Here is a 27,176-nt window from a genome sequence, read left to right as displayed (position 1 = left end):
CCCAAGATTCCCAATTGGCAGGGGGACCACGCTTTCCCCCCTGCTTTTCGCGCTGTATATGGAGCCGTTAGCGCAACGTATAAGGCAGCACAGCCTTATAGAGGGCATTCCATTCGGCGGCAACACGCATAAAGTCAGTCTATACGCAGACGACATCTTACTCTCCCTGATGGAGCCGATGCAATCCCTCCGAGCGCTATTTGTTGAGCTCCATACCTTTGCGCTGGCCTCGGGTTTTAAGGTCAACGTGGGAAAGTCGGAGGCCTTGAACATATCCCTGTCGCTCGGCGCACTGGCGGAGGCCAAGGCGGAATTTGACCTGCAGTGGTCAGGCGCTACCATTCCCTATTTGGGGGTCCTGCTGGCGCCGACTGTTCGAGCCACAGCAGATGCCAATTAAGCGAGGCTCAGCGCGCGTATCAGCGAGGAACTTAGGAGATGGAGGCATCTCACACTCTCTTGGTTGGGCCGAATAGCGGCTGCCAAAATGACCCTGCTACCGCAGATTCTTTATGTTTTCCAAACACTCCCTCTGCGCCCGCCGACCGGATGGCTTCAAAAGACGCTTCAAGCACTCGATTGCTGTGCTCCCCCCCGCACATGGCGGAGTGGGAATACCCGACCTTACGCTATATTTTCAGGCCGCCCAGCTGCGCACGCTTGTGGAATGGCACTAGTTAAGAGTCCAGTAAACACTGGCTCTTTCAGGACCAGGCAGTGGCACGTCGGCCGCTCCAGGGCGTTCCATTCTTACCGCGCCGACATAGACCACCTAACCTCTACGCGTCGCAGATCACGGCACGGTCCTGGACACGTGGGACAGAGTGGCAGTCCGGCGGGGTCTCACTTAGTTTCCCTCCCCGATGACACCGCTTTTCGACAATCCGGATTTTTCCCCCAGTCTCGACTCCGGGGCATTCGCGGTTTGGAAGACAACGCCCTGTAGAGACGTGGAACACATGTTTGACCTCAATGGTATCCTCCCCTTCCAGAAGGTGAAAGAGGATTATGGCATACCGGAGACAGACCGCTTGCCCTATTTACAGGTCAGACACTGGGTCTTGCACCCGTCGATTAAACCCGGCGCGCACAGATTCCTCGCACCGTACGAAAAATGGCTACTGACGCGCACATCCGACAAAAAGCTACTTTCTGACCTATACCAACACCTACTTCTCACCGACATCCACACATACAACGCAGGGAGGGCCAGGTGGGAGAGGGACCTGGGGAGAGAGCTCACACGCAAGGAATGGGAAGGCATATACCACAGAGCCAGACACTCAGCCTATCATATGGGTCTTACTGAAACGCTGACCAAAGTGGTCACTTATAGGTACCACAGGCCTGACCGGATACACCGCTGGGACCCTCGAGTTAGTGACCGCTGCTGGAGGGGGTGTGGGGAGCTCGGCACACTGGAGCACCTACTGTGGAGCTGTGACCGATTACGACTTTACTGGACCTCAATCCTAGACTTGAAAGACATGCACTTAGACACACAACTTCCCCGATTCCCCGCCTATGTGTTGCTTGGCCTCCCTAACCCCCTGAAGTCCATGAGGGGTAGGCTTATAGCGATTGCGCTGGGGGCGGCGATACAGAATATTGTGGCGCACTGGAGGGACGCTCAACCCCCCCTGCAACTTGGCTGGCTGCATAGGCTTTAGACGATACTGGGCATGAAGAAACTATCGTTGGCAAGGGCTGGGAAGAGTTCAGAGTTTGCAGACCTCTGGTGGCCGTTCCTGACCCTGCTTCCGGTAGAGTTTAGGGAACTGAGCAGTCCTCGCTACCTGCGACTGTTACGCCTTGCAGATACTCCGATTACAGACTCTAAAACACTGCCACACAAGCCGAAAGCCAGGAGGTTGGATGCCTTCCAGGGACCCTTGTAGGGTGATGTTAGTCTATTGCTCGGTCCTCGCTCAGTGGACAGAGAGGGGGGAGGTGAGGGAGGTAGGGGGGGGGGGGGGGGAAGACTCGTTGGGGTTGTTTTTTTTTTGTTTCCTGACACGATGCTACCAAAAGCGGCTTCAAAACCATTAATACGCGGCCGGCCCAGTTGGGTTGTAGGCGGCTTGCTGTGTATAATGCGCATTGACTGGAGCTCACTACAGTCCTACTTCCATGCATGTATTATCAATGGTAAGCCCGCACCTCTTCAAGCACGAGCCGCTGTACTTCTTATGATGCTTTTTCCCTTAATAAAAAGATTTAATACTAAAAGCAATCACAAACATGAGGGGGTCTGAGGACACCAGCAGGCCACCATCTCTGTAATAGCAGCAAATCGTAATAGGTCACAATTTGCGACCAAACTCATTAAGTAGGTTGAATTGCAACCCACTACGATTCTGTATTTTGTTAATTGAATAATAAGTATAGGTTGATTTGCAGAATATCAATGCATACAGTATAAGTCGGTGAACAGACTTTTACCAAATGCATTCCTAGTATACAAGGCCCTGTATCTCTTGTAATATAGACACTGTTTTTTGAATAGGAGAGTAATGACATTAAATCCAAAAAGCCACTAAACTAGCATAACCATAGTGCAACACAGCACATCACAACATCTCAAATTATTCACAAAATAAACATGAATTCAATATAACTCCTCAATATCACAATGACATGCAAGTGAACACCAACTGAACACAGATTATCACCACAATATATACAAAAAACAATAGCAATACAGCTGAAAAACCACAACACAAATTCAACAGCACAGTAAAATGTCACACTATAAAACAATAGCACGTGAACAAGTCAAACTATAACATGTGACAATACAGAAAACCAACTTCAAAATATCACATACCAACTCAAAAGCATACCACAACAATAAACCATCTACCACTCAGCCACCTTCAACACCATTTGAATTTCATCAAGTGGAACTTTACTATTCTCCAATATTGGGGTATCTTTCATATATTCACATGCCTGAATCATTACTCGTCCTCGAAATGTGCGAGTCCCACGGTACATAAACATAGCAATAATTATGCATAACATAGGTAGATTAGAACCAGGAAGTAAAAGGCTAGAAGTAATAGGAACTTTTTTTCCACTTGCATGACTCGTCCAAGTCATTATATATAGTCCAAACTACAGCCAATCAGGCTTCAGCACCCTCCAGAATGTTCTCCTCAGAGGCTCAGGCTCTCAGATTTTCTACTGCATGTTGTGTGAACGGAGTCTCCCTGAACTCTGCTCAGTTCTTGTGTGCTTTTTCTTTGGAAACTCTTCATTTTGGGATGTCTTTTTCAAAGAAATCTCTCTTTCGACCTTGTGAATCTTGTTGGAAGCTCCGGCTGTTTTCAGAAGATCCCCACAAGAAGTGCATTTACTGCTTGTATCCTGACCTCCAGGTGAGAGACTGCAAGATCTGAAGAACTTTCCCACAAGACTCTGGGGGATAGAGAGGGGAGTCTACCTCTGTGGCTACAGAAGATTAAAGATCAGGATAATCCGTTATCTGAAGTTGGGAGTATTGCCTCTGTCCAGACTACGTCCTCTAGGAAGACGACTGCTTACACGGATTCATCTTCTCCTGGGGCTAAGGTGTAGAAGAAACAGAATACAGAGTGCTGAGCTGCCTTCTACTTCAAAAAAGGCTCTTCCACCTTCTAAGAGTAAAACTATGCCTTCTACGCTCCGTGAAAGACTGCGAAGTCTCAATACTCAAAGCAGGTTTCTGTCAAAGATTTACCTCAGAAACAGGGCCCCTCGTAGACGGGCTCGAAGACGCCTTCGTGGACTAAGCCTTCCGTCGCCACTGTGACGACGATGACTGCTACTTTCTCGTCGCCGAAGCCACAGATGATAATGTCGTTGGCATCTTTGCCGTTGACGCTGGTATCCGTCACCGTCAGACTAGTCCCGTCGACGAAAGATTAAATCTACCGTTGGCGCTCTTTCGACGACTAAGATTAAAAGAGTGTCGTCGACGATTGCCTTGTCGACGAGGTCCGTCTCGTCGACGATGACACCATCGACTACTTTGTCGACAGCTGCCTCGTCGACTCTACCACTGTCTTCATGTACGGCTCTTCAGGTTTGGTCTTCGTCTACGCCTGCACTATCTTCTACACCGTCTTTGACACCATTTATACAATTGCCTCAGTCGACAGCAACGTCTTCATTACTACAAAGATGTGATCTTCATTGGAAGTCCTTTCTCCAGTTACTATCTCCCCTGCTAAGGTTCCTCTTAGGTTACCTGAACAATTGTTGGATTCTGAAGAGGATGATGAAGAATCAGATGAGGGAGATAGGTTTCGTACTGCCAGGAGCCCTTCTGAGATTCTCATTAAATACCAAGATGTGGATCACGATGACAAATTTTGTCCGGAGACTGTTTCTTCAGCTCCAGATCTAATTCCTACGGCCCAAATGCCTTTGGCTCTTCTAAACAATCTAGAGTACATGTTGGACGATTACTATCGCCGTTTCCCTCCATCTGAATCGGCTTTTTCTATACCGCCCACACCTGTGCCTCAATCTTCATCAGCTTTTAGGTCGCCCAGGCCACATTCTCCAGTACCTTCGCATCACTCTCAGGATACTCACACCTCTGACGGCGATAGAGAGGAAGAAGAATTGGATGACAGATCACTCCTCACGGAATGAGATGACTACCAGATACAAACTCCGTCACCTTCAACTCCTGCTTCTGTCGACTCTCCTCCTGTCGACATTGGAGGTTTTCACCTTCTTATGGAGAGGGCGACACAGCGTTTTTTTCATCCCAAGGAAACGAAAATGGATGTTTGTTTCCTTTACGATTTAAAAACCAACCAAGAAAACAAATACGGTCTATTCCGATTATTGATTTCATTTAGCAGGAAGGACTAAAAAGTTATGAAGGCTCCTGCTTCTGTTTGTGCAGTCCTGCCCCGCCTGGATAAAAAAATTGATAAGAAATATAAGGCGCCGGACAATTCGTCTGCATGTCTAATAGGTCAACCAAAGGAAGATTTTGTTATCGCCCAAGCAGCTCAATGACGAGCGTGGAATCCCTCCTCTCCATTGACCGCTCCTCCTGATCAGGATGGTAGATGTTTGGACGCTATTGGAAAGGTGGTGCCACTATGGCTTGCGACGACCGACCGTACAGCTAACTCACTGGCTATCTTAGGACAATATGATAGACAGATATGGTCGGACATCTCTCCCTACATCGACAGGTTGCCTGAGCCCTCCAAGTCAGAGGCGGTTAAGATCCTTCAGGAAGGGGAACGAATCTAGGCTGAAATGATGGACACAGCTGTGGATGTTGCATCTACAGGTTTTTGACAACTGGCAGGTGCTGCAGGGCTGGTTAAAATCAACATCATTTCGCCAAGAGGTTCAGGCTGAAATAATTGATATGCCTTTTGATGGCAACTCTTTTTGGTCAGCATGTTGACGAAGCCCTACTGGCCATTAAAAAGGATATTGAGACAGCAAGATCTCTCAGAATGCTTCAGTTTCGTAAACTGCCCTTTCGTGGTGCTAGAGATCCTTTTCTAATCGAGGAGGCTATAATCAGCAAAGACAATATCAGTCCTATCAAAGTAACCCACGTTACTTTTCCCAGCGCCAACAATCATTCAGACAGCAACCATCTACCTCCTACTCACAAAACAGAAAGAAGTCTACTTACTGTGGGCGTGATCCGTCCAAGAAACAGTGACAACTGCCACCTGCTCAACCGCTTACCCCTTTAAAAGTTGGATGAAGAATCTCTCGTTTCTACACAAACTGGTCGAAGATAACAACAGACAAAGGGGTCTTGGATATTGTAGCCAGAGGCCATGCTCTAGAGTTTGTAAAACTTCCTACCAATTCTCCTCCCAAAGGACCACCTCCCTCTCACATCTCAGTTTTTTGCCCCAATAAATTTGATGCTGCGAAAAGGAGCCATCAAAGTAGTTCCTCGATTGCAAAGAGGAACTGGCTTTTATTCCAGATTTTTTCTGAAGAAGAAGAAATCGGGAGAATGGCGTCCCATTCTAGATCTTCGCTCCCTCAACAAATATCTCAAAAAATTATCCTTCCGGATGCTAACTCTGCAAGAAATCCTTCAACTCCTCACTGCGGGGATCATATGACCAGCCTCGACCTCCAAGACGCTTATTTTCATGTACCAATTCTACCCAGACACAAAGTTCTTGAGGTTCAGAGCGGCTGGCAGGGACTTTCAGTTCAAAGTCCTTCCTTTAGGACTACTTTCAGCGCCCCGGGTCTTTACCAAGGTCTTAGCACCGGTAGCTGCACACCTTCGCCTGGAGGAAATTCACATTTTTCCTTATTTAGACAACTGCCTTAGCAAGACGAATTCTTTCAAAATCACAAACGTCCACACTCAGAGATGTCTCTCTCTTTTCCAATCTCTGGGTCTCTCCATCAATTTTGACAAGTCTCACCTGGTCCCATCGCAAAAGAGAACGTTCTTGGGAGCCACCATAGACACTTTGCGAACACAAGCCTTTGTCTCAAAAGAAAGGCAACTGAAACTTTGCAAACTTGCCCAGCTCATGCGATCAAAAAAGTGTGTTTCAGTCTTGCAGTTCAAGTCGCTTCTGCTGATAGTTTCATCCTGCATTCCCCTGGTCCCCAACTGTCATCTCAGAATGAGACCTCTGCAAGAGGAACTCAACAAACAGTGGGTACAGGTTTCGGGATCTTTCGACGATCTCTTCCACATCACTCCTCGAATAAGGGACGCTCTGCGATGGTGGACTTGCATGAAAAATGTACCGGCAGGCTGCTCATTCCTAAGCTCCAAGCTTCATTACCACGGACGCCTCACTAGAAGGATGGGGAGCTCACCTGCAAGGACCGACGGTCAGCGGAAGATGGGATGCTCAACAACGAGCTTGGCATATCAACCTCTTGGAATTGCTGGTGATAATCCTAGCCCTAAACTCTTTTCGCACCATCATTCTCGGTGCATCAGTGCTGATCCGGACACACAACTCAACAAGTATGCACTACTTGAACAAACAAGGAGGGACAAGATCTCAGCAAGCCCAGGAGATTTGGGATTGGGCAATCAAACATCGGATAAGTCTGACAGCAATCCATGTCCATGTCCCGGGAGTTTTCAACGTTCTCGCAGATTCCCTCAGCCGATCGACAATTTCCAATCACGAGTGGGAGCTCCATCAACCAACTTTGGATCGCATTTTTCAGGAGTGGGGTCGACCCGATCTGGACTTGTTCGCGACCAGTCTGAACCGCAAATGCCCATTCTTCGCAAGTTGGCTTCCCCACAAGGGATCGTGCGGGAATGCATTTTTGATGAACTGGTCGCGGATCTATGCCTACGCTTTTCCACCGATATCGCTGGTTCTCCAGAAAATGAAGGAGCCTTGTCGCCTAATACTCATAGCGCCAAGGCGGCCTCGCCAGTTCTGGTTCACCAAACGCCTCCTTCTCTCCGAATGCGATCCCATTCAGTTGCGACCAATACCGAACCTTCTATCCATTCAGTAAGGACAGATCCTCCACCCGGATCCTGTATCCCTGCACTTGGCGGCCTGAGCACTTTGAGTTCGCTCACTTAGACATTCCTTCTGACTGTAGGGAAGTCTTGGCCAATGCTAGGGCGCCTTTCGCAATAAAGACATACAGGCTCAAATGAAAACGATTTTGCCTTTGGTGCCAAGCTGCCAACATTCATCCAATTCATGCAAAACCGGAACAAATTTTGCCTTTCTTTTTGCATTTGGCAAGATCAGGCCTTTTGCATTCTACCCTTAAAGTATTTTTAGCGGCTAACTCCAGATTCCGACAGGATGGTTCCAACATTCAACAGTTATTCAAGGGATTGTTTTGCATGTTTCCTCCCATCCGCCGTCCACCTCCATCCTGGCATCTTAACGTTATGAGCTCACAACTCATGCGCCATCCTTTTGAACCTATTCGTAAGGCAGATTTGAAGTTTCTACCATGGAAAGTGTCTCTACTATTAGCTCTCACATCTGCTAGGCGGGTCAGTGACATTCAAGCCTTCACTATAAAGCCGCCTTACCTTCAATTCACCAGAGGTTCGGTAGTGCTACGCACTAACCCCACTTTTATGCCTAAAGCACCTTCGGACTTCCATCTCAACTAACCAGTCATTTTAAAGACTTTCTTTCCTAATCTCCAATCCCCTGCGAAAAGAGCTTAGCATTCTCTTGATGTTAAGAGGTGTCTCAAATTCTATTTACAAAGGACATCCTCAATTCAAAAATTTGATCAGCTATTTATAGCTTTTGGAAAGATGCGTACAGGACACCCAATATCCAAACAATCCATTGCTCGCTGGATTTCTGCTGCAATTTGTTTCTGCCATCAGCATGCAGGCAGACCATTACAAGCAACTCCAAGAGCACACTCTACCAGAGCAATATCTATCTATATCTATCTATATATATAAATAAATCTATTGCCGTGACTACATATTGCCTCAGATATGCATATGTTTATATCGTGATCAGAATCTCACGAGTATTGTTCTGGATTTACTTCTCTCTACTCTGATTCAGGCATGTGAATCTATGAAAGATACCTCAATACTGGAGAAGAACAATAGTTACGTACTGTGGTTCTCCAGTATTGGTATCTTTCATAGATTCACATGCAACCCACCCACCTCCCCTCAGAGGCTCATCTATGTCTTTATTTTGTCACTCTAGAACAGACTTGTGCTAGAAAATCTGAGAGCCGGAGCCTCTGAGGAGAACAAAAATTATACTTTGTCTGGGCTCTGATGCTAGGAGCAGTCTAAATACTGTACATACCACACCTGAACGATGTGGATAAATAAATAAAACAAGCAATAGCAATGCCAATTGGTCTTACCTATGTGAGATCTATTAGCTTTGTCAATGTTTTCTAAGGCATGTTGCACAGCTGCGGTGTAACATGACTTAATGTCAAGAAAAAAGTGATGACGCGGCCATTGTTGACCTTGTCATAGCGCGTCTTTAAAGTCGTGTTGCACAACAGCCTATACTGCAGTGCATGTATTTGAAACAAGCATTTGCAATGCAATAGGTCTCACATTTATGCAAGTTTAAGTTATTGGCTTTGTAAATGACAATGCCTTTTATTAATGTTTTAAAAAACAAAACATGAATAATAGACATTGTAATTTACAATGCCATTAGCTCAAACTCGCATAAATGCGAGACCTATTGCATTGCACTGGGGGATAGTGGCTGGACCGGGGGTCTCAGTGGAGGTCGCCCCCTGGAAGCAGAGTCCGAGCACCAAGGATTTGCAGGAGATAAGGGAAGCAAAGGCAGGGAAGGTGAAAGAGCGGGCCCGCCAGGCAATTGGGCTGGGCCAGCTCAGCCATAAATCTAGGGTGGGAATGTGTTAAGGAGATAAGGGTTATTTAAGGGTGCAGGAACGTCAGAGCGTCCGTGACGTACAATGCGGTCCTCATCTAAAGGGAAAAAAGCACTTGCATGCTGGTATTTTTAGTCTCCCTATTTGGCCAAAGTACTTCAAGACCCCCAAACACTTTGTTGAAGCAAACGAAGAATAATGGTAGAATAGTAATTTATCCTCTCCTATAATATTTAGGGAACTTATTTGCCTCTCTTTCGAGTTTCAAGGGAGGCTCAGAAATACAGGCACTTTCAGGAGGTGTCAGCCCCGTGCGTGGGGTGCCTCATCAGAGCTGTGTGAATAATAACAGCTGTGAGCCCCATGCCCGAGGTGCATCATCAGAGCTGTGTGAATAATAACAGCTGTGAGCCCCGTGCCTGGGGTGCATCATCAGAGCTGTGTGAATAATAACTGCGTCAGCCCCATGCGTGGGGTGCATCATCAGAGCTGTGTGAATAACAACAACTGTGAGCCCGTGCCTAAGGTTCATCATCAGAGCTGTGTGAATAATAACTGCGTCAGCCCCGTGCGTGAGGTGCATCATCAGAGCTGTGTGAATACTAACAGCTGTGAGCCCCGTGCCTGAGGTGCATCATCAGAGCTGTGTGAATAATAACAGCTGTGAGCCCGTGCGTGAGGTGCATCATCAGAGCTGTGTGAATAATAACTGCGTCCGCCCCGTGCGTGAGGTGCATCATCAGAGCTGTGTGAATACTAACAGCTGTGAGCCCCGTGCCTGAGGTGCATCATCAGAGCTGTGTGAATAATAACAGCTGTGAGCCCGTGCCTGATGTGCATCATCAGAGCTGTGTTAATAATACCAGCTGTGAGCCCCGTGCCTGAGGTGCAACATCAGTGCAGTGTGAATAATAACAGCTGTGAGCAACAGCATACTCTTGCACACACTCTCACTGCTCACCAATTCAAAGTTTGCTAAAAATGTTATGCAACGCATTGTCATACACAATGCCAATTACTCAATCTTTAATGCTGCGAGACCTATTGCATTGTAAATGCTTGTTTTGTACAGTGGGACTCCCACTCCGACGACTGGGAATGATTCAGGTATGTGAATCTATGAAAGATACCAATACTGGATAACCACAGATTACAGGTAAGTAACTATTGTTCTTCAGTACTATATACAGTGTACAAATTTGAACATTAAATAATATATATTTTGAGGTTTTATAGAAGATCTCTGGACTGCACTTTCCAGGTACATGATGCAAGTCTATGGACTCAGAGGGCAGTCACAGTGCTCACAGAGACCTCAGTGTGCGTGTTTGGATTCTAAAAATTGTATCACCTCCGTTGGGGTCTACAGTCGTAGACTATAAACCACAATATATAAATATGTGTGTGTGCGTATGTTTGTGTGTTTATAGTGAGGAAATAGAAGAGAAAAAATAGAAATTCACTGAAAAAAACAAAGGTTACAGGGACGTTCTGGTTAGGCTCTTATTATTACACAACCAAGGAAATTCAGCAGTTATAGTTAGCTGAGCTAACTAGAACTTACACCCCCGCAATGCACTGCTTATGGCCGCACATATTACATCACTCATAAAATGGTCAGTGACATCACTGATGACATCTTCCACAGAAGTGCACTCACATCCCTGTACAACCTCTCATACCACCACTCACATACCCACACAACCACTCACATACCCATTCACAGATAACATACAAGTACTCACACACCCTCCTCACTCATACAACCACTCACACAACCACACACTCACCCATACAGCTTTTCACACCCCCACCCCCTCACCCATACAGCCTTCTCGACACAGCCATTCACAGCACCACGACCAACGCGTCAACCACCACCCCCATGACCACCACCCCTCCAACTTCCTGCTCTCCTGGACCAGTGTCAACAACGAGGACTAGCAAGATCATGAACACCATACACTCAGGATCACGATTAGACCCATGCCCTCACCACATCTTCAACATAGCAATCGCACCCCATCTCCGGAGAGTAATCAACATCTCCTTCGAGACAGCAACCTTCCCGGAGAGCTGGAAGCACGCTGAGATCAACGCCTTACTCAAGAAACCCAAGGTGGACCCAAAGGACCTCAAGAACCTCCGACCCATCTCCCTGCTTCCATTCCCAGTGAAGGTCACCGAGAAAATAGTCAACAAACAACTGACCCGCTACCTCAAGGAGAACAGCATCCTGGACCCATCCCAGTCCGGTTTCCGCAGCAACCACAGCACCAAAACCACCTTCGTCGCCGCCACCGATGACATCAGGACCCTGCTTGACAACGGAGAAACAGCGGCCCTCACCCTCCTGGACCGGTCAGCCGCGTTCGACATGGCCTGCCACAACACACTACGAACACGCTTACACAACGCCAGAATCCAAGAGAAGGCCCTGGAATGGACCACATCTTTCCTCTCCGGCTGAACTCAGAGCATCCGCTTCCGCTCTAAGGCCACCGAGATCATCTGCGGAGTACCCCAGGGCTCATCCCTTAGCCCAACGCTGTTCAACATCTACATGGCACCCCTCACCCGACATCAAAACCTCAACATCATCTCCTATGCCGACGACACCCAGCTGATCATCTCCCTCACTAAAGACCCTAACACTGCCAAAACCAACCTCCACGAAGGAATGAAGGACGTCGCCGAATGGACGAAGAACAGCCGACTGAAGCTGAACTCAGACAAGACGGAGGTCCTCATCCTCGGCCCCACCCCCTCAGCCTGGGAAGACTCCTGGTGGCCGACAACACTGGGAACAGCACCAACACCCACCGACCACGCACGCAACCTAGGGATAATCCTCAATGCCACCCTCTCCATGACTAAGACAGTCAACTCCATCTCCTCATCCTGGGTCAACACCCTCCGAATGCTCAGCAGGATCTTCAAGTGGATCCCCACCGACACAAGAAAAACAGTCACCCAGGCCTTCGTCACCAGAAGGCTTGACTACGGAAACGCCCTCTATGCAGGAACTTCGGCCAAGTTCCTGAGACGGCAGCAAGGTATCCAGAATGCCTCGGCACGCCTGATCCTCAACATCCCCCGCAACAGCCACATCACACCCCACCTGAGAGACCTGCACTGGCTCCCAGTCAACAAGATGGTAAACTTCAAGCTCCTCCTCCACACGCACAAAGCTCTCCACAACACCGGCCCAGCATACCTCAACAGATGACTCCGCTTCTACACCCCCACTCGCCAGCTCCGCTCCGCTGGCCTCGCCACAGTCCCTCGCATCCGAAGTACGACCGTCTCCGGCAGATCCTTCTCCCACCTCGCCGCCAAGACCTGGAACACCCTCCCCACCAACCTACAGCAGACCCAAGACCTACTGGCCTTCAGAAGACTCCTCAAGACCTGGCTCTTCGATCAGTAGCAGCACGCCCCTCCCCCAATCCCTCCTCCAGCGCCTTGAGACCCTTACCCCTTACGGGTATGTAGTGCGCTTTATAAGTGTCTTTCTTGATTGATTATACACAAACGCGGGAGACCATGCTTTTGTTTTGTTTACATCAAAACACAAGAGAACGGTGGATTTGCTATTTTGACTCGCACATCAACAATAGTTCTCATTAGTCAAAAGTCAATTAGATTATACACACAATAAACAATACGGAGTGCTACTTTGGCATTGGATGCACATCCACCGGGGGCATCAAAACAGTCACCTCCTGCCCAAAACTCAATTCGGGCTGTAGGTTAACACAAAGTTGAGAAAATACCAGTGCACCTCCAAGATAGTCACTTTGATCCCTTTGCATAGCGTTTAACATATAGTCCATATCCTTGGTCAGAAGCCACTTCCACAAAAACCAGACGATGTAGAAAATTCAAGCTTTTATTTTGCAAACGTTATGATTCACAGCCGACGCGCGTTTCTCCCTCTTCGGGCTTTCTCAAGGCTATTTGTAGTGCAATCATAAGTCTCAAATCCTGTAACTACAGGAGGTCTGTAAAATATACTGTTATGTCCTTGTCCAGTTGATCTTAGACTGTATAGTGGTTGTATTATTGCAGGATCCCTTGATTAATGTCAGAAACGTGGTATATCGAATCAGTCTTCTCAGTGACAATATTCGTGTGGAACCATGTTAAGCCCCACTACCTCAGCGTTCACAGAGGTCCGCCACGAACACTGTCCCTGCAATCCGGCGGCATGTTTTGTTTTCAATTCACGTCGATGCTCGTGACTATTTTGTAAAAATGTATGCAAATTAAAAAAGTATATATGCTTTTTTGCCCTGCTGGAGTCCCTCTGGGACCCCAAGACCAAGGGGTCTGTGTATTCCTACCCTGCCCCCTTTTCTTTTTTTCAAATTTTTTTGTGGGACTTGACTGTGGCCGAGTCCCAAGATGGCTGCCAACACTTCCCGGTTGAAGTGTTGGCAGCCAATCTAGGCTCTTCAGGCTTCAGCTTGAGCTTGTCATTATTCGCGAAGACTTTGCAATAGTAGATATACAAAACTGAATTTCATTTAATATCGCGCAAACTACTGAATGGATTTCTGCCAAATAACAACAAGCATTTACAATGCAACGGTTTCGCCTTTGTAAAAGTTAGAGCTATTGTCATTGTAAATGACAAATTTTTTTATTTATGTGTTGGTTTTGAAAACAGATAAATAAATGGCATTGTCATTTACAATGCCAATAGCTTAATCTTTCGCAAATGTGAGACCTATTGCATTTGCACCCACACGCACACACACACAGAGCCACCCACACACACACACAGAGCCACCCACACAGGAGTGAGGGCGGAGGGATGGAGGGAGAGAGCAGCGTGAATCTCTCCGAATCTAATGAAAGCCCTTCCTAAGCCTGATGTATTGCACCTGGCAGTCACTTGGTCTGCTCTAGCTATTGAATAATTGAAAGGGTCTGATTGGGGGGAGGGGGGACCTTCCCGAGGAAGTGTCTCTACACATGTACATTTCCAGGCGGACCTGCTCGGCTCCCCCTCTCTGGAGCAGCTTTAAGTGTTCCACTCTTGGTTGTGTGTCTTTCCTTCCCTTGTTTATTCGTTTCCTGTCCCTTGCGCTCTTTCTATGGCGGGCGTTTTTGCGGCGGTGGGAGGCGCTGTCTCTTCTGGTGACCAGAGAGAGCAGACACGAGGGGCACAGATTGAGCGAGGAAAGAGGAGGGGTGAGAGGAAAAGAGACGGCAGGAGGGGAGAGAGAGTGAGAGAACGAGAGAAACCGAAACTGTAAGAGGGAAGAAAGAAAGCTGAGAGGGAAAGATGTGGCGGCGTTTGGTGAGGGGGCTCGGCTCTCCCGTCCAATCGGAGAGCAGCGGGCTCGTTTTCGGTCGCGTTGGTACCAGCAAGGTACGGGGCCCTTCGTCGGGGGTTTACTGATCCCGGCTCGCGGTGGTGAAGCTGCACACGGGTTATTTTAGTGCGCTCTGCTCGGGGAAGGCTCACAAACCTTCAGTCTGCACCAAACACGTGTCGATGGATTCGGGGGCGTTCCCGGCGTCGCGTGACGTCGGCAAAAGCCAAAGAATCTCAGGAACGCCCCCGTGTCTCCTCCGGCCATGACGGACGCCTCTCTGTTCCAATGGCTAGCCTCCATTTATGGAGCTAGCCAATGAAACAGAGGGAGGGACTAAGAGTACACACTAAGAAACATAAGATTTCTCTGGAGGCGGAGCCTAACGGCTCCGTTCCCCAGCGAAACCTAAAAAGGGAAGTGTTGCAAGCTTGCAAGAAAACCACAATCTGACTTCCTGCTCTAGGGACTCACAGCAAAACCACTCGCGCCTTCCCCGAAGGAGGGGCGGGCGGTGGGGCTGCGGAGTCCGTGAGGTCGAGTTAGCGCCTCAGACTGCGAAGCAGCGCTGTAGTCTTCTTAAGTCACCAAAAACACTTACAATGCCAGGCTAGAATATACGTAAATACCTTGAATTATGGGTGCATCCCGTCGAGATATCCATCTAGCCTTTTTCACCAAACACGGGCAAACACGTCTTTAGCCCTCTTGTCACTCTTTAACAACGCACGTCACCCAACATAAATAGAAATGATGGTAAAATAATACATGCTCCTGTTACAGCATCAAGACCTCGACAAACTATCTCCATGCTAAAAAAAATCCAATAGAAATACTATGAACTACAAAAATAAAAATACAAACCAAAAATGTGTTCTGCTCAGCTGACAGCTACTACAAGAACAGTATCAAACACATGCTTTTGCAGTGTGTCGAAAAATCAAACATTTAAATAGAGTTACAGATTTGAAATCTTATTGGTATTGCCATATCGAGTACTATCCTATCCCATCGCAGTCTAAATGGCAACAACCTATCCCCATTGCTCATATTTCCTACATCACGTTGTGGGTTAGATACCAAGCCAAACAGAAATTAGGATTACTCGATTTTCGCACAATGAAACAGTGGATTTAGTTCATGCCAAGCCTCTTGATCCCCCAACTAATCTTTTGCCAATTGAAACACTTCACCTTATGTGGGGCGCTGAAGTGCTTGCCTTCATAAGCACTATACTACACCATGTCGGTAGTGTGGATAGAAGGTTGTTCTTTCGGTTTTGATTCCATGTGGGAAGTGCTTCCATGTTGTGCGTAACGACCACTGAGGTGCGGTTATCATGGTATGGGACACAAGGCGTAGCAGTGTGTTGGATGATGAAGCGTAAGAGGCAGACGTGCAGTTATTTGTTTTTTACCATGCTGGTACCTTGGAACTGCTCCATATGTCCCTTTAAAGCGTTTCATGTGATCTAGTGTGGCTATCAGATTAATGTGGCGCTGGCACTCCCCAGGCTTGCCCCTTCATGCACAGGTGGAATATGCGCAAGCAGCATGGCGTTCTGGGGATATACCTATAATCAAAATACACAAGAACTCATTATACAGTCACGCCCAACTGTACTGGTGCTATGCAGCGAGTCACACTAGTATATGCTTCTCTGGAGACATGTTTCCTCACCAAAATGGATCACTGCCCCAAGTCCTCTATAAACCAATATAAGCAGTGCTCCAGGCTTACACAATCCAAGTACAGAGACCAAGCCTGAGCATCAGGTCCAGATCTGGGCATGAGTCACAGCATATTTTATAGTACTCATCTGGAGAATTGTGTGCGGTTCTAGATGGCACACATGGAGCATCATGACCAGTCCTGTGAAATACATCTCCAGGACGATAAAGAGAGACTAGAGACAGACAACAAAAACAAGACAACCATAAGGCCATAAAAGGGACATTCATACGCCAAAAGGAAATATAGAAGACAGGAAGGTACAAAACTGGCAGGCAAAGGCGTCAGAGAATAACACAGGACACTATGAGAGTCAAAGTTCAGATGTAACAGCACTAAAGGTCTGCATAGTTATGACACGAACACGATTCAGACAATAAAGATATGGTCACAGGGTCTAGGAAGGATGATGGAGGAACATAACAAGGAAAGGAAGAATAAAGTCGTAAACTACTTATGGTATACTTATAAAGCGAAGGCAGGAAACATGAAGACTTTATGGGGCACCGTACTCTTTTCGTCTACACACTGTGCTACACCGCTACACCTATTTCACTTCCCCTCTCTTTAAACACTACCTCGCCGCTCCAGTGACAACGCCCATTACCTTCTAGTCCACCCGCCATTGGTCCAAACGCAAACAATGGAAAGCACCCTCGCCACCAGCAACAACAACAGCGGTTGGCTATTAAAATACAGCCTTATTTGGGATGTACAGAGCCCCATGCTCACCTGGGTCCTGGTGCCACTGCGCCTGTTGCACTACGCCCCTGTTGTTTACCTTTCCCTTCCTTCCGGCAGCCTGGGGATTTCCGCCAGCGTGGGAGTGGGAAGGATTTGCTTCAGACGACAATTAATACACAGACGCGTCTTTTCACTCCTCTCTTCGCTTGTTCTATTCTGTGTTTTACACCCTGGCTCATGAGACGTTAACAGACGGTTATTGATACAAACAACCCCCTCCCCCCCCCCCTTCTTCTCTGCGTGTCCTGCTATAGGCCGCGAGAAAGACAAATTCCCCGGCTTGGTGCCAACGTGCGCTGGCTGCCTGCTGACGGCCGGTTACCGCGATGATTTACGGCCCAGCAGAAAGGGATGATATTGTCAGGGCAGCAATCTGGAAAGATAAGACAGCACACCCGCGAGGCCTGCGCTGGGAAACCACCCAGCGCATCTGAAGCTGCGCCACCGAGTCCCCGCTCCCTGCGAGAGGCGACCAATCAATTGCTCTCAGATTACACGCGATCTCTATTACTTGAGCTCGCCGGTAATCTGTCCCCGCTGACAATGGCAGCCCCTAGATTTATGTCAGCGCCCCTCACCTGTCCGGCCCGGTGACAGCGGAGATATTTCAGCCGCTCGGCGGGGCTGCTGTCGCGGTGTGCTCCTTGCTCTGAATCCGTGCAGAGCCAGGGCGTGAGATTGAGCTGTGCCCTGCAGAGCAGGAGGGCGCGCGGCACCCGCTCAATCAGACAGCCGGACTCTGATGTATGTGCACCTTTCAGGGAATGCAACTTTCCTCCTGGTTTTCAATGGTGGATCCCAGGCAGATAAGTGTACATTGAGTGAATATAAATTAAAACGGACGGCGGGAGGGGGCGGGAGAGGACACAGGGGGCGTGAGGGGGGAGGGGGGCGGGAGAGAAAACGAACGGCGGGAGGGAGGCGGGAAACGTGCCGGGGAAAAACATGCCCAGGACAGCAGCAAGCACGGCCCGGCCGGAGGAGACTCGGGGGCGTTCCCGGCGTCGCGTGACGTAGGCAAAAGCCAAAGAATCTCGGGAACGCCCCCGTGTCTGGTCCGGCATTGACGGACGCCTCTCTGTTCCAATGGCTAGCCTCCATTTATGGAGCTAGCCAATGAAGCAGAGGGGCGTGTTCAAGTCACCCATACTAGAAACTACAGATTTCTCTGGAGGAGGAGCCTAACGGCTCCGCCCCCCAGCGAAACCTAAAAAGCACAATCTACTAACCAAAAGCTAGCTTTTTTTACCCCCCCTTTGTCCTCAGCCGCCGCTTGACATATCACCCTGAAACTTTCCATGCACACAAGGCACACTATGGCACTTTCCCTGGTAAAATTTTGATAAGATTTGTCAAACGACGCCAAAGATATGGGCAAGTCAAAAAACAATATTCCTATGGAAGCATGGTCCTAACTATAACGACTTACTGGACTGGCAAGACCACCAGTAGGGAATATATACACAAAAACAAAATGGGTATTTTGCTGTTAATTAAAACTATTTCAGCCAAAGAAATACACATTTAAAACAGATTGACAAAAATCATGCTGTGGCCCAAAACAAGGCAAAAATATAACGTAAGTCACGCAGCCATGAAGAGCAACATTATAACCATTTATAACTGAGTTTTAACAGCACACTCCATGAATCTCAATATGCAATCAGTTCATTGTGGATGTTGCCCTCTCAAACAGTACCATTTCTACTCAGTTCCTGATGAAGCGGTGCTTGCTAAAGATTTTCTTAATCTCCCGCTAATCATGTGGGGCAAAGGCATGGTCTATACATTAGTGTGTTGGTTTTATATCCACAAACCAGACAGCTAATCTCCGAGCGGAAGTCCTTCCAACCAATGCTAAACTCCTGCAGTGTAACTGGGAGAAACGGATAGCATGTAAATTAGCACTTTAAGGCAAATGACATCAGCTCTCACGGTAAGAATCTAATGTTCATTATAAAAGCTTTTTTCTTTTTGTGTCAAGATCTTCCTTAGAGATACCACTTTGTACTGGGAAGCAGATACTGGTCAAAATTAATCAATGGATTGTGGCTCTACCAATATGGGACCCTATCATTATCGTTACAACAGCCAGAGATAGCATGGCTACCTCCTTGTAACAAAGTGTTATGAACCAGAGGAATACGAGATTGAGAGGGTACCAGGGTAAGAAGATGATGAGATGAAGCTAAAACAATTATTCAAATGAAAAAAAGGGGGGGGGGGCAAGCAAAAAGTTAATTCTCCACAGGAAAAGAGGAGGAAAGTGACAGAGTTATGTAGAGGAAAAGGTAAAAGAGCAGAGCCTAATTGTCAGATGAAAGTGGGAACAAGTAAAAGGTAGAACAACTGAGTGTGAAAATGTCGGTTCGGAAAAAAAAAAAGGATGGAGGTTGAGGGGAAATGAGAGAAACATTTAGATGTTGACAGAGTACAATACTTTATGAGACAGAGGATGCCTAAGGAGCAAAGAGTTCTACACATACTACTGTTCAAAAGGATTGATACAGTTCATCTTCTAAAAATTCACCTCTCTCAGTTCAAAGGCACTTCATTAAAAAACAGCTATTATTAGCATAAAAAAGGAAGAAGAAATATGTAAGAACTTCAAGAAAATAATGTTGGAGATTTGCGAAGTTCTACATTTGGTGCAATCTTGATGACACGGTAAATCAGAATTCTAAAACGTCTTAAGGGAGCCCAAGCCTTCCGAAAGGCATCTACCTTAGTCTGCTAATAATGCACCACCTTCCATAGGTAGTAAAAAAAGACTGAAGCAGCGCAGAATCTTCAAGACAAGAAATACAATGCGAGCCTTTCAGGAGTCTAGTGGGGAGAAAGATAAAAAGAACGGGGCAAATAGGAGGAAGCAAAGGAAAGTGAAGAGGACAAACATCCACCAAAAGAAAGTAAGAAAAGAGACGGAAAAACGAAAAATTACTCCCAAAACGATATATGTGCATCCGATTCTACCTTGTTACCTCCAGGTTACACCTATAGATATATAGACACACAGACACATACGGCTAGTGCATAACCAGCTAAGCCGTCTTAGATGCATAGCTCAAAAGTTAAACCACTACATATCATGAAGAGCCGGCAGGCCATTTTAGTAGTGCTTCCTGATATAGGGACTGCATGTCAATAAATAAACTGCCTTCTCACAGCTTCCCAACAGAGCCCCCTGCTACAGCAGCAAACGAACAACACAGTCACAGCATCACACATCTTAAAGATGCAGTATGTCTCCAAACCACGTGACAAACAGTTCTTTCTTTGCCAGATTTTGATAGAGAACAAATATAGTCAGAAAAATAGAAAACGAAAAGGACTACAGCTCTCAGTTAATGAATGACTTCATCCCAGCCAGGCGCTGGAGAAAATGGTTTTTCGGGTGAGACGTTGCAAGCCTGCCAAGCAAGCACTAACACTTGCAAAAAGTGGTTAACTGCCATGCATCCGCTCAGCCCTGAGAATCCCTTGTACCTGCTATACGCACATTTTCTACATTTCATCTAAAGTTTTGACTAAGGGATAGAAAAACAAAATTGAAAGTATCCGTTTTGTCTGTGTAACAGTTTGTTGCAGCATTGAACATGATAAGTGCCAACTTGGAATATAAGTACTTAAGTTCCACTGTTAAGTCAAAAAATTCAAATAAAAGACATTGGACCAGGTGGCAAACAGTTATTATGGCACACAGTAATCCGACACTAATGCTGCATGGTATTAGCCATGGGAAGACGCCCTCCCACGATAGAAAAGTGAAACACACAAGCCTAAAAATATTTCCAAATACTGGCGCTTTCTTCTCCTCTCTAATCTCCTTCAATTTGTTTCCCTTTGTCCCACTGTAGCATTGGCGCGCCCATCAAAAACTCCGATTAGGTCAAAAAAGGTTGTCGACCTGGAGCCTACCTATAAACAATGAGGAGAAAGCCAGAGATCAAATCCACTCTGGAACTGTTAGGGCATACCCAGTGAGATTGGTGGCTTTGTGCTATTAATATAAGTTTCTGGAAAAATATGCAGAAGAGTCCACATAAATTAACCCCAGCATTTAATCGAACTGGAGGAGGGGTATGTAACATCAGATCTGAAGAACAATCCAAGGACGAGCACGACGCTTAGAGTAAAACTCTGCAACCCCGCTTTCGTCAACATCTGACCTCATCTTTCATCTGTGCCGCACACAACAACTGTTCTGAATTGGACTGCAGCTCGATTCCCAGAGGTGCCAGGGCTCCGAGGAGCTACAAAAGCGGTTGCAGGACACCTGTTGTCAATCAGAGAAGTAATCGGCCTTTTAGCACCTCCGAGGGCGCAAAAAAAGGAGCATCAACGAGGGGCTTGGCTCTCTTAACTTTCCACATAGTGGATTAGTCTAATGTGGAGCAGAAGGAGGAGGAAATCCCTATGCCTGGTGCTGGTTAAGGAGCTCTTTGGTGGGAGGAAGAAAGACTGGGGAAATGCAGTCGCCGAGACATAGAAAGCAAATATCTGAAACATCCCAACCCTGTGACAAAGACCTTTGGAGGCCCACTTTACACACTAGTATATCTAACTGCATAAGAATTCTAAGGTACTTTGTAAATGAAAGGTGACAAGAGAGAGAGGGGGCCCCCCACTCCTGCAGACTAACTGATGCCCATGCTCCAGTTGGAGTGTGTACTTAAAGGTCGCCATCACAATTTTACCCTGGAAATAACAGGAAAAACAAGCATTTGCAATGCAATAGGTCTCGCATTAACTAAGTTTGAGCTATTGGCATTGCTAAATATTGCAAAACCAATTGCAACAAAAGTCTATAAATTGTAGGCAAAAAAAAAAGAATTTATTTTTTGTAGCAATGGTGGCATGCAGCAATTTAGATGAATATGTTTAAAAGTAAAGTGCGCTATACTGCGATTGTTACAATAGTTAATTGTGGATGCGTTAATAATTGTATGTGTGCACTGATGGCTGGTGGTGTGTGTGCCTGTAGAAATTATGCACTGATGGCTGGTGGGGTGTGTGTCTGGTGGAAGTGTGCACTGCCTGCTGTTGGTGTGTGTGCCTGGTGGTAGCGTGCACTGACGGCTGGTGGTGTGTGTGCCTGGTGGAAGCATGCACTGACGGCTGGTGGTGTGTGTGTATGCCTGGTGAAAGCGTGCACTGATGGCTGGTGGTGGTGTGTGCGCGCGCCTGGTGAAAGCGTGCACTGATGGCTGGTGGTGTGTGTGTTCCTGATGAAAGTGTGCACTGATGTCTGGTGGTGTGTGCCTGGTCGAAGCGCGCACTGACGGCTGGTAGTGTTTGTGCCCGGTGAAAGCGTGCACTGACGGCTGGCGGTGTTTGTGCCCGGTGAATGCATGCACTGACGGCTGGCGGTGTGTGTGCCCGGTGAATGCGCGCACTGACGGCTGGCGGTGTTTTTGCCCGGTGAAAGCGTGCGCTGACGGCTGGTGGGGTTTGTGCCCAATGAAAGCGTGCACCGACGGCAGGTGGCGTTTGTGCCCAGTGAAAGCGTGCACCGACGGCTGGTGGTGTTTGTGCCCAGTAAAAGCGTGCACCGACGGCTGGTGGTGTTTGTGCCCAGTGAAAGAGTGCACCGACGGCTGGTGGTGTTTGTGCCCAGTGAAAGAGTGCACTGACGACTGGTGGTGTTTGTGCCCGGTGAAAGCGTGCACTGACTGGTGGTGTTTGTGCCCGGTGAAAGCGTGCACTGACGGCTGGTGGTGTTTGTGCCCGGTGAAAGCGTGCACGGACGACAGATGGTGTCTGTGCCTGGTGAAAGTCTGCACTGACTGTGTGGTTGTGTGTGTTTTTGTGTGTGGTTGGGTGCGTGGTTGTGGGTGTGTGTGTGCGCGATTTTGTGCTGACAAAATATGTTTTCATATTACAGCTAAAGAGATACACCTGCTCTCGCGTGCTCGTCCATGCGCCCCAAGCCTGTACTGTACTTCCCAAGACATGTCTGCAAGGATCACACACCCTTTTTGCTATGTACAACACAATCCAACAATTCCACAGTTGTTGCTCAACTCAGTTTGCAATGAGACCAGCAATTTAAACCTGACTTCTGCCAGATTATTTCTAATTAGCTTATTTTTTGCTTTTTGCGAATGAGAAAAGACTTCTCATTTATAAATACAAAAAGTCCACAAAAACACCAACATCGCTGGATACATAATAAAAATGGAATACTGTAATTGATTTAGGAAGTTCTTTTTACATATAGATAAAACACGCAAGTTAAGGAAACAATAGCCAGCGCACGAGGGAGCTTAGCAGGGGCCACAAACTGCTATCAGATTTTCAGCATAGCCTTTGCATAAAATGACTACAGCTGGCTCCTAAGCTCCCGAGAGCCTGGGGGGTTCCTGGGCCCTCTGGGGCGGACGGACTAGTCAGTCAGGTTTGTCTGGGAACTGTAAGAGCGGGAGAGAGCGACGAGTAGGCATAGTGTAAGAGTTGGGGGATGAGACAAAGAAAGAGAGAAGGGGGCGAGAGGAGGAGGAAGGGATATGAAGACGAGATGGAGAGAGGGGAAAGGATAGCGAGAGAAATAGAAGAAAGACGAGGGAGAAAACAGGAAACAAAGCAGAAGCTCACAGACAGAGAAACAGAACGAGAGAAGAGATATAGAGAGAAAAAAAACCAGCATTTACAAAGGACAGTGACACAAGCCAATAAAAAATATGGGTGGAGGAGAGTGGGCGAAGCTTCCAGTCTATATTTGAATATAGCATGCCTCGCAGAGTACTGCATGCCCTACCCAGGCTGGACCATAAAATAATAAAGGAAACCATCAAATTAGGAGACGCAAACGGAGATAGGCATGAATGTTTCGAATAAGGAGTAATGAGCTAGAGCGGTCTAAAGGTGGAAAGTCCTAAAAACATTATCACGAAAAACAATGAAAACAAGTTCATCTGCTTTAAATTGACCTCAGTAGTACATTATCGCTCCCACGATGCAAGTCTCCTTTATAAAACATTATTTGGTAATTAATATACGCACGCCCACTGATCATACTTTGAAAACATTAACAAACGAAACCCAGTCACTCAGTCGAATCAAAAGATATTGTTGGGTAAATGCTCGGTTTTAGGCTAGAACCCACGTCCACACAAAGGAGTTTTTAGTCCACACATTATATTGGAGACCTACTGCAGTGCTGTCCATGCGGAGGACAGGAATCACACTTGCCATGTTTAAGGACTCACCTCACCTTACACTCACAACTAATAGGCTAATCTATTGGATCATGTGTAGCACGCGCATTGGAGTTAGAACCTCAATTGCCTCCTGAGCAGCAAATGACAGAGGAACCGGGCAGCAGAAGCCCAGGAGTGCTTTGATGAGATCAGCCTGCTGAAGTGGAGTTTTTGAAATATCTCCTGCACGGATCGCAGCCTCGGTCTTCAGGCCTTGGGGAGCAATGGAGTGGAGGCAATTGCTGGAACTATGGGTCCCGGTACACTTAAAGAGGATTTTTAAAAACAAATAATTAATTTGAATTTTAACTACAGTATTTTTTGAAAACGACAAGATGATATTCGGGGAAAACGTGTGTCCTTAAAAATGATGGGCAGATGCATCAGGACCAAATCAGTTTTTTTTAGCTGTTTAACTAAAACCTGTCACGTAGGGAAAATACTTTTAGTAAAAAAAATAAAAATGTTAAAAAAAATAAAAAAAGAGAAAATGACAAGCTAATAATTGGAGACAAGAACTTAGTTCCAGAAAATGACCCGGTGAAGTCTTAGGACACAGTTAAGTTTACTAAAACCTATATACGCTGGGGTTTGAGACAAATAAATACATTATCTAATACTAATAATGAATAAAAGGGTAAACACAATTACCCCATGTTCCAAATGTTTTCCATTGAAATTTGCCACAGGTTTAATTATCTTGATGCCAGGGAACATCTCTTGCTTTGGAGGCTTTTTCAGGAGTCCGAAAGAGACATCACTGAGTTCGTAAGAGTTTCTGAGGGCTGCTCGCAACACCTGCTACTTTTAGCATTTCACTTTGAACACTGTTAAAAAATGCACACTTGGAGCAAATTTATTTCAAACTTTCTTGAGAAGGACACTGACACCGATCTGAGGGACAGGCTTGCTTTCTTTGCACAATAGCTACCACTGCACATTACTGAATATAAACACCTAGTGCCCTCTACAGGAAGCAGTGTGTATTACAAGTGCACACGTTTTTTACCGAAGCATTACATTATTTGTTTCCATCTTAGTATCTAGTACCCAAATGTAAGGTGATTCCTTCATGATGGGAGGCGGTGGGTGAGTTTTAGATGCCATTTTCACCGACTGACCATTTGGTTTCCTGTGCAGCACCAGACCAAGCACTAGAAAACACGGCACACCGCTGTGATCATTTTCGCGGCCGCTTTGATGTTCTCAGTGGACGCGCGGCTCACTGAGAACATCAAAGCGGCCGCGAAAGTGCTCCCAAAGGCTGCAGGCTGACGAATGGTGCGCACGCCTGGTGCACATGCACTGTACCTCATCCGCCCACAGCCTTTGGGCGCATTTTCAAAAGAACCTTACTTAATATCTCGCCAGAGCATCGCTTATGCGATAGCTTAGGCGAGACCTTAAAATATTTCGTAACTGAATCGGATCTGGGTTTTGAGTGTTTTGGACCTTAGCCTCACCTCACTCTCCTACAGCAGCTACTGTATGGTGTAGCAATCCTTTGAAGGCTAATGAAGGAGGATTAATTAAGGATGTGCTCACCAGGCACAGGTTGACAGACCTGGCCTTGGCATCTAAAAAAAGCAGCTAGACATGAGATGAAACTTCGATTCCAGTACCGTAGAAAAGTGCCCTATCATAGAGGCTAAAAAGATACATTTTTACCTTATAAGAAGAAGAACATATGTGTAACATAGAAAGCAGACTCAACCATACAAGAAGTAGGAGCGGAAAATTTAAGCCACTGAGATCATTGTGCTACCTACAGTGATCACTATCCTACCAAAAACGCAGAAAATACATTTACCACTGACTGAGGCAATGCAATCCGAACGGGAAAGCAACATCTATACCTATAAATACTGCTGTGCTACTCCGGGACTGGACAGTGAAATTGATCACCCACAGATAGTAACAATCTCTTACGAATCTAAACTGGTTAAACACCCAAGGTTTGGGACAGCAAAACCGGTAGCCAAGAGGCTACAGTATTACCCAAGCAAGGACAGCAAAATCCGTAGAAGAAAATGATTACATCAACCAAAGAGTGATCATTCACTAATCAGGAGTAACCCAGAGATTGTTTTACCATCCAAGGTCAGAACAGTGAATTCTGTATCATGTAGAGATCACTGAACTACTCAAGATGTGTGTGGAACAGCAAAGTCTGTAGCTGAAACATCATCCCGCCAAGTGTGAGCCCAGTAACTCCTACAGATCTATGTTCCTGCTACCCAAGGACAGTGAAAGGAATAGCAAGATATACAACTCAGACTGTTTTTTTCTTCTAGAGGTCTGGGCTCTTAAATCAGTCACTCATAGAAATTGTATTACTATCCAGTCAACAATTCACTTCGACAGCGAAATGAGTAGCTGAAAAATTCTTCCACAAACCGAGTGAGAAAGCTACTCAGTAGCAATCACCTAGCTATCCCATAACTGGGAAATCAAAGTCTGTAAGCATGACAAATTGTACTATCCAATTACAGGGACTGTGAAATATTTAACCCAGAGAAATTGCTGTACTTCCCAGAAAACAAGAAAGTGATATGTAGAACTGACAGACGACTAACACCCAAAGAGGGAGCATGTCAATCGGTAACCCTCAACGAGTACTTGGATAAAAGTCCATCGCCATACAAGTGATCAAAATCGCAAGAAGGCTGAATTCTCATTTAACAGACACAGTAGTCTAATTAAGAAAAATGCTGCAGTCAAAAAACTCTTTACTTCTGGCTGCCAGCCACAAGCCTCTTCTTTCTCAGTCGTTCACAGTCACACACGGGATTGCTCGACCTTTATGTATTCTATTCATGTAAACCTTCCCTCAATACACAGA

General features: G+C 46.6%; 1 protein-coding gene across 1 annotated transcript in view; it reads right to left on the bottom strand.

Moving 5' to 3' along the window:
• PSMB2 (proteasome 20S subunit beta 2) overlaps positions 1-27,176 on the bottom strand; it is a 214,607-nt gene that overhangs the window by 164,677 nt on the left and 22,754 nt on the right. The gene's annotated exons all lie outside the window — the stretch shown is intronic.

The sequence above is a fragment of the Lissotriton vulgaris genome, chromosome 2_1 (assembly GCF_964263255.1).
Source record: "Lissotriton vulgaris chromosome 2_1, aLisVul1.2, whole genome shotgun sequence".
Taxonomy (NCBI): domain Eukaryota; kingdom Metazoa; phylum Chordata; class Amphibia; order Caudata; family Salamandridae; genus Lissotriton; species Lissotriton vulgaris.
Note: the sequence above shows the minus strand (reverse complement) of the source record. Positions and strands in the feature narration are given on the sequence as shown.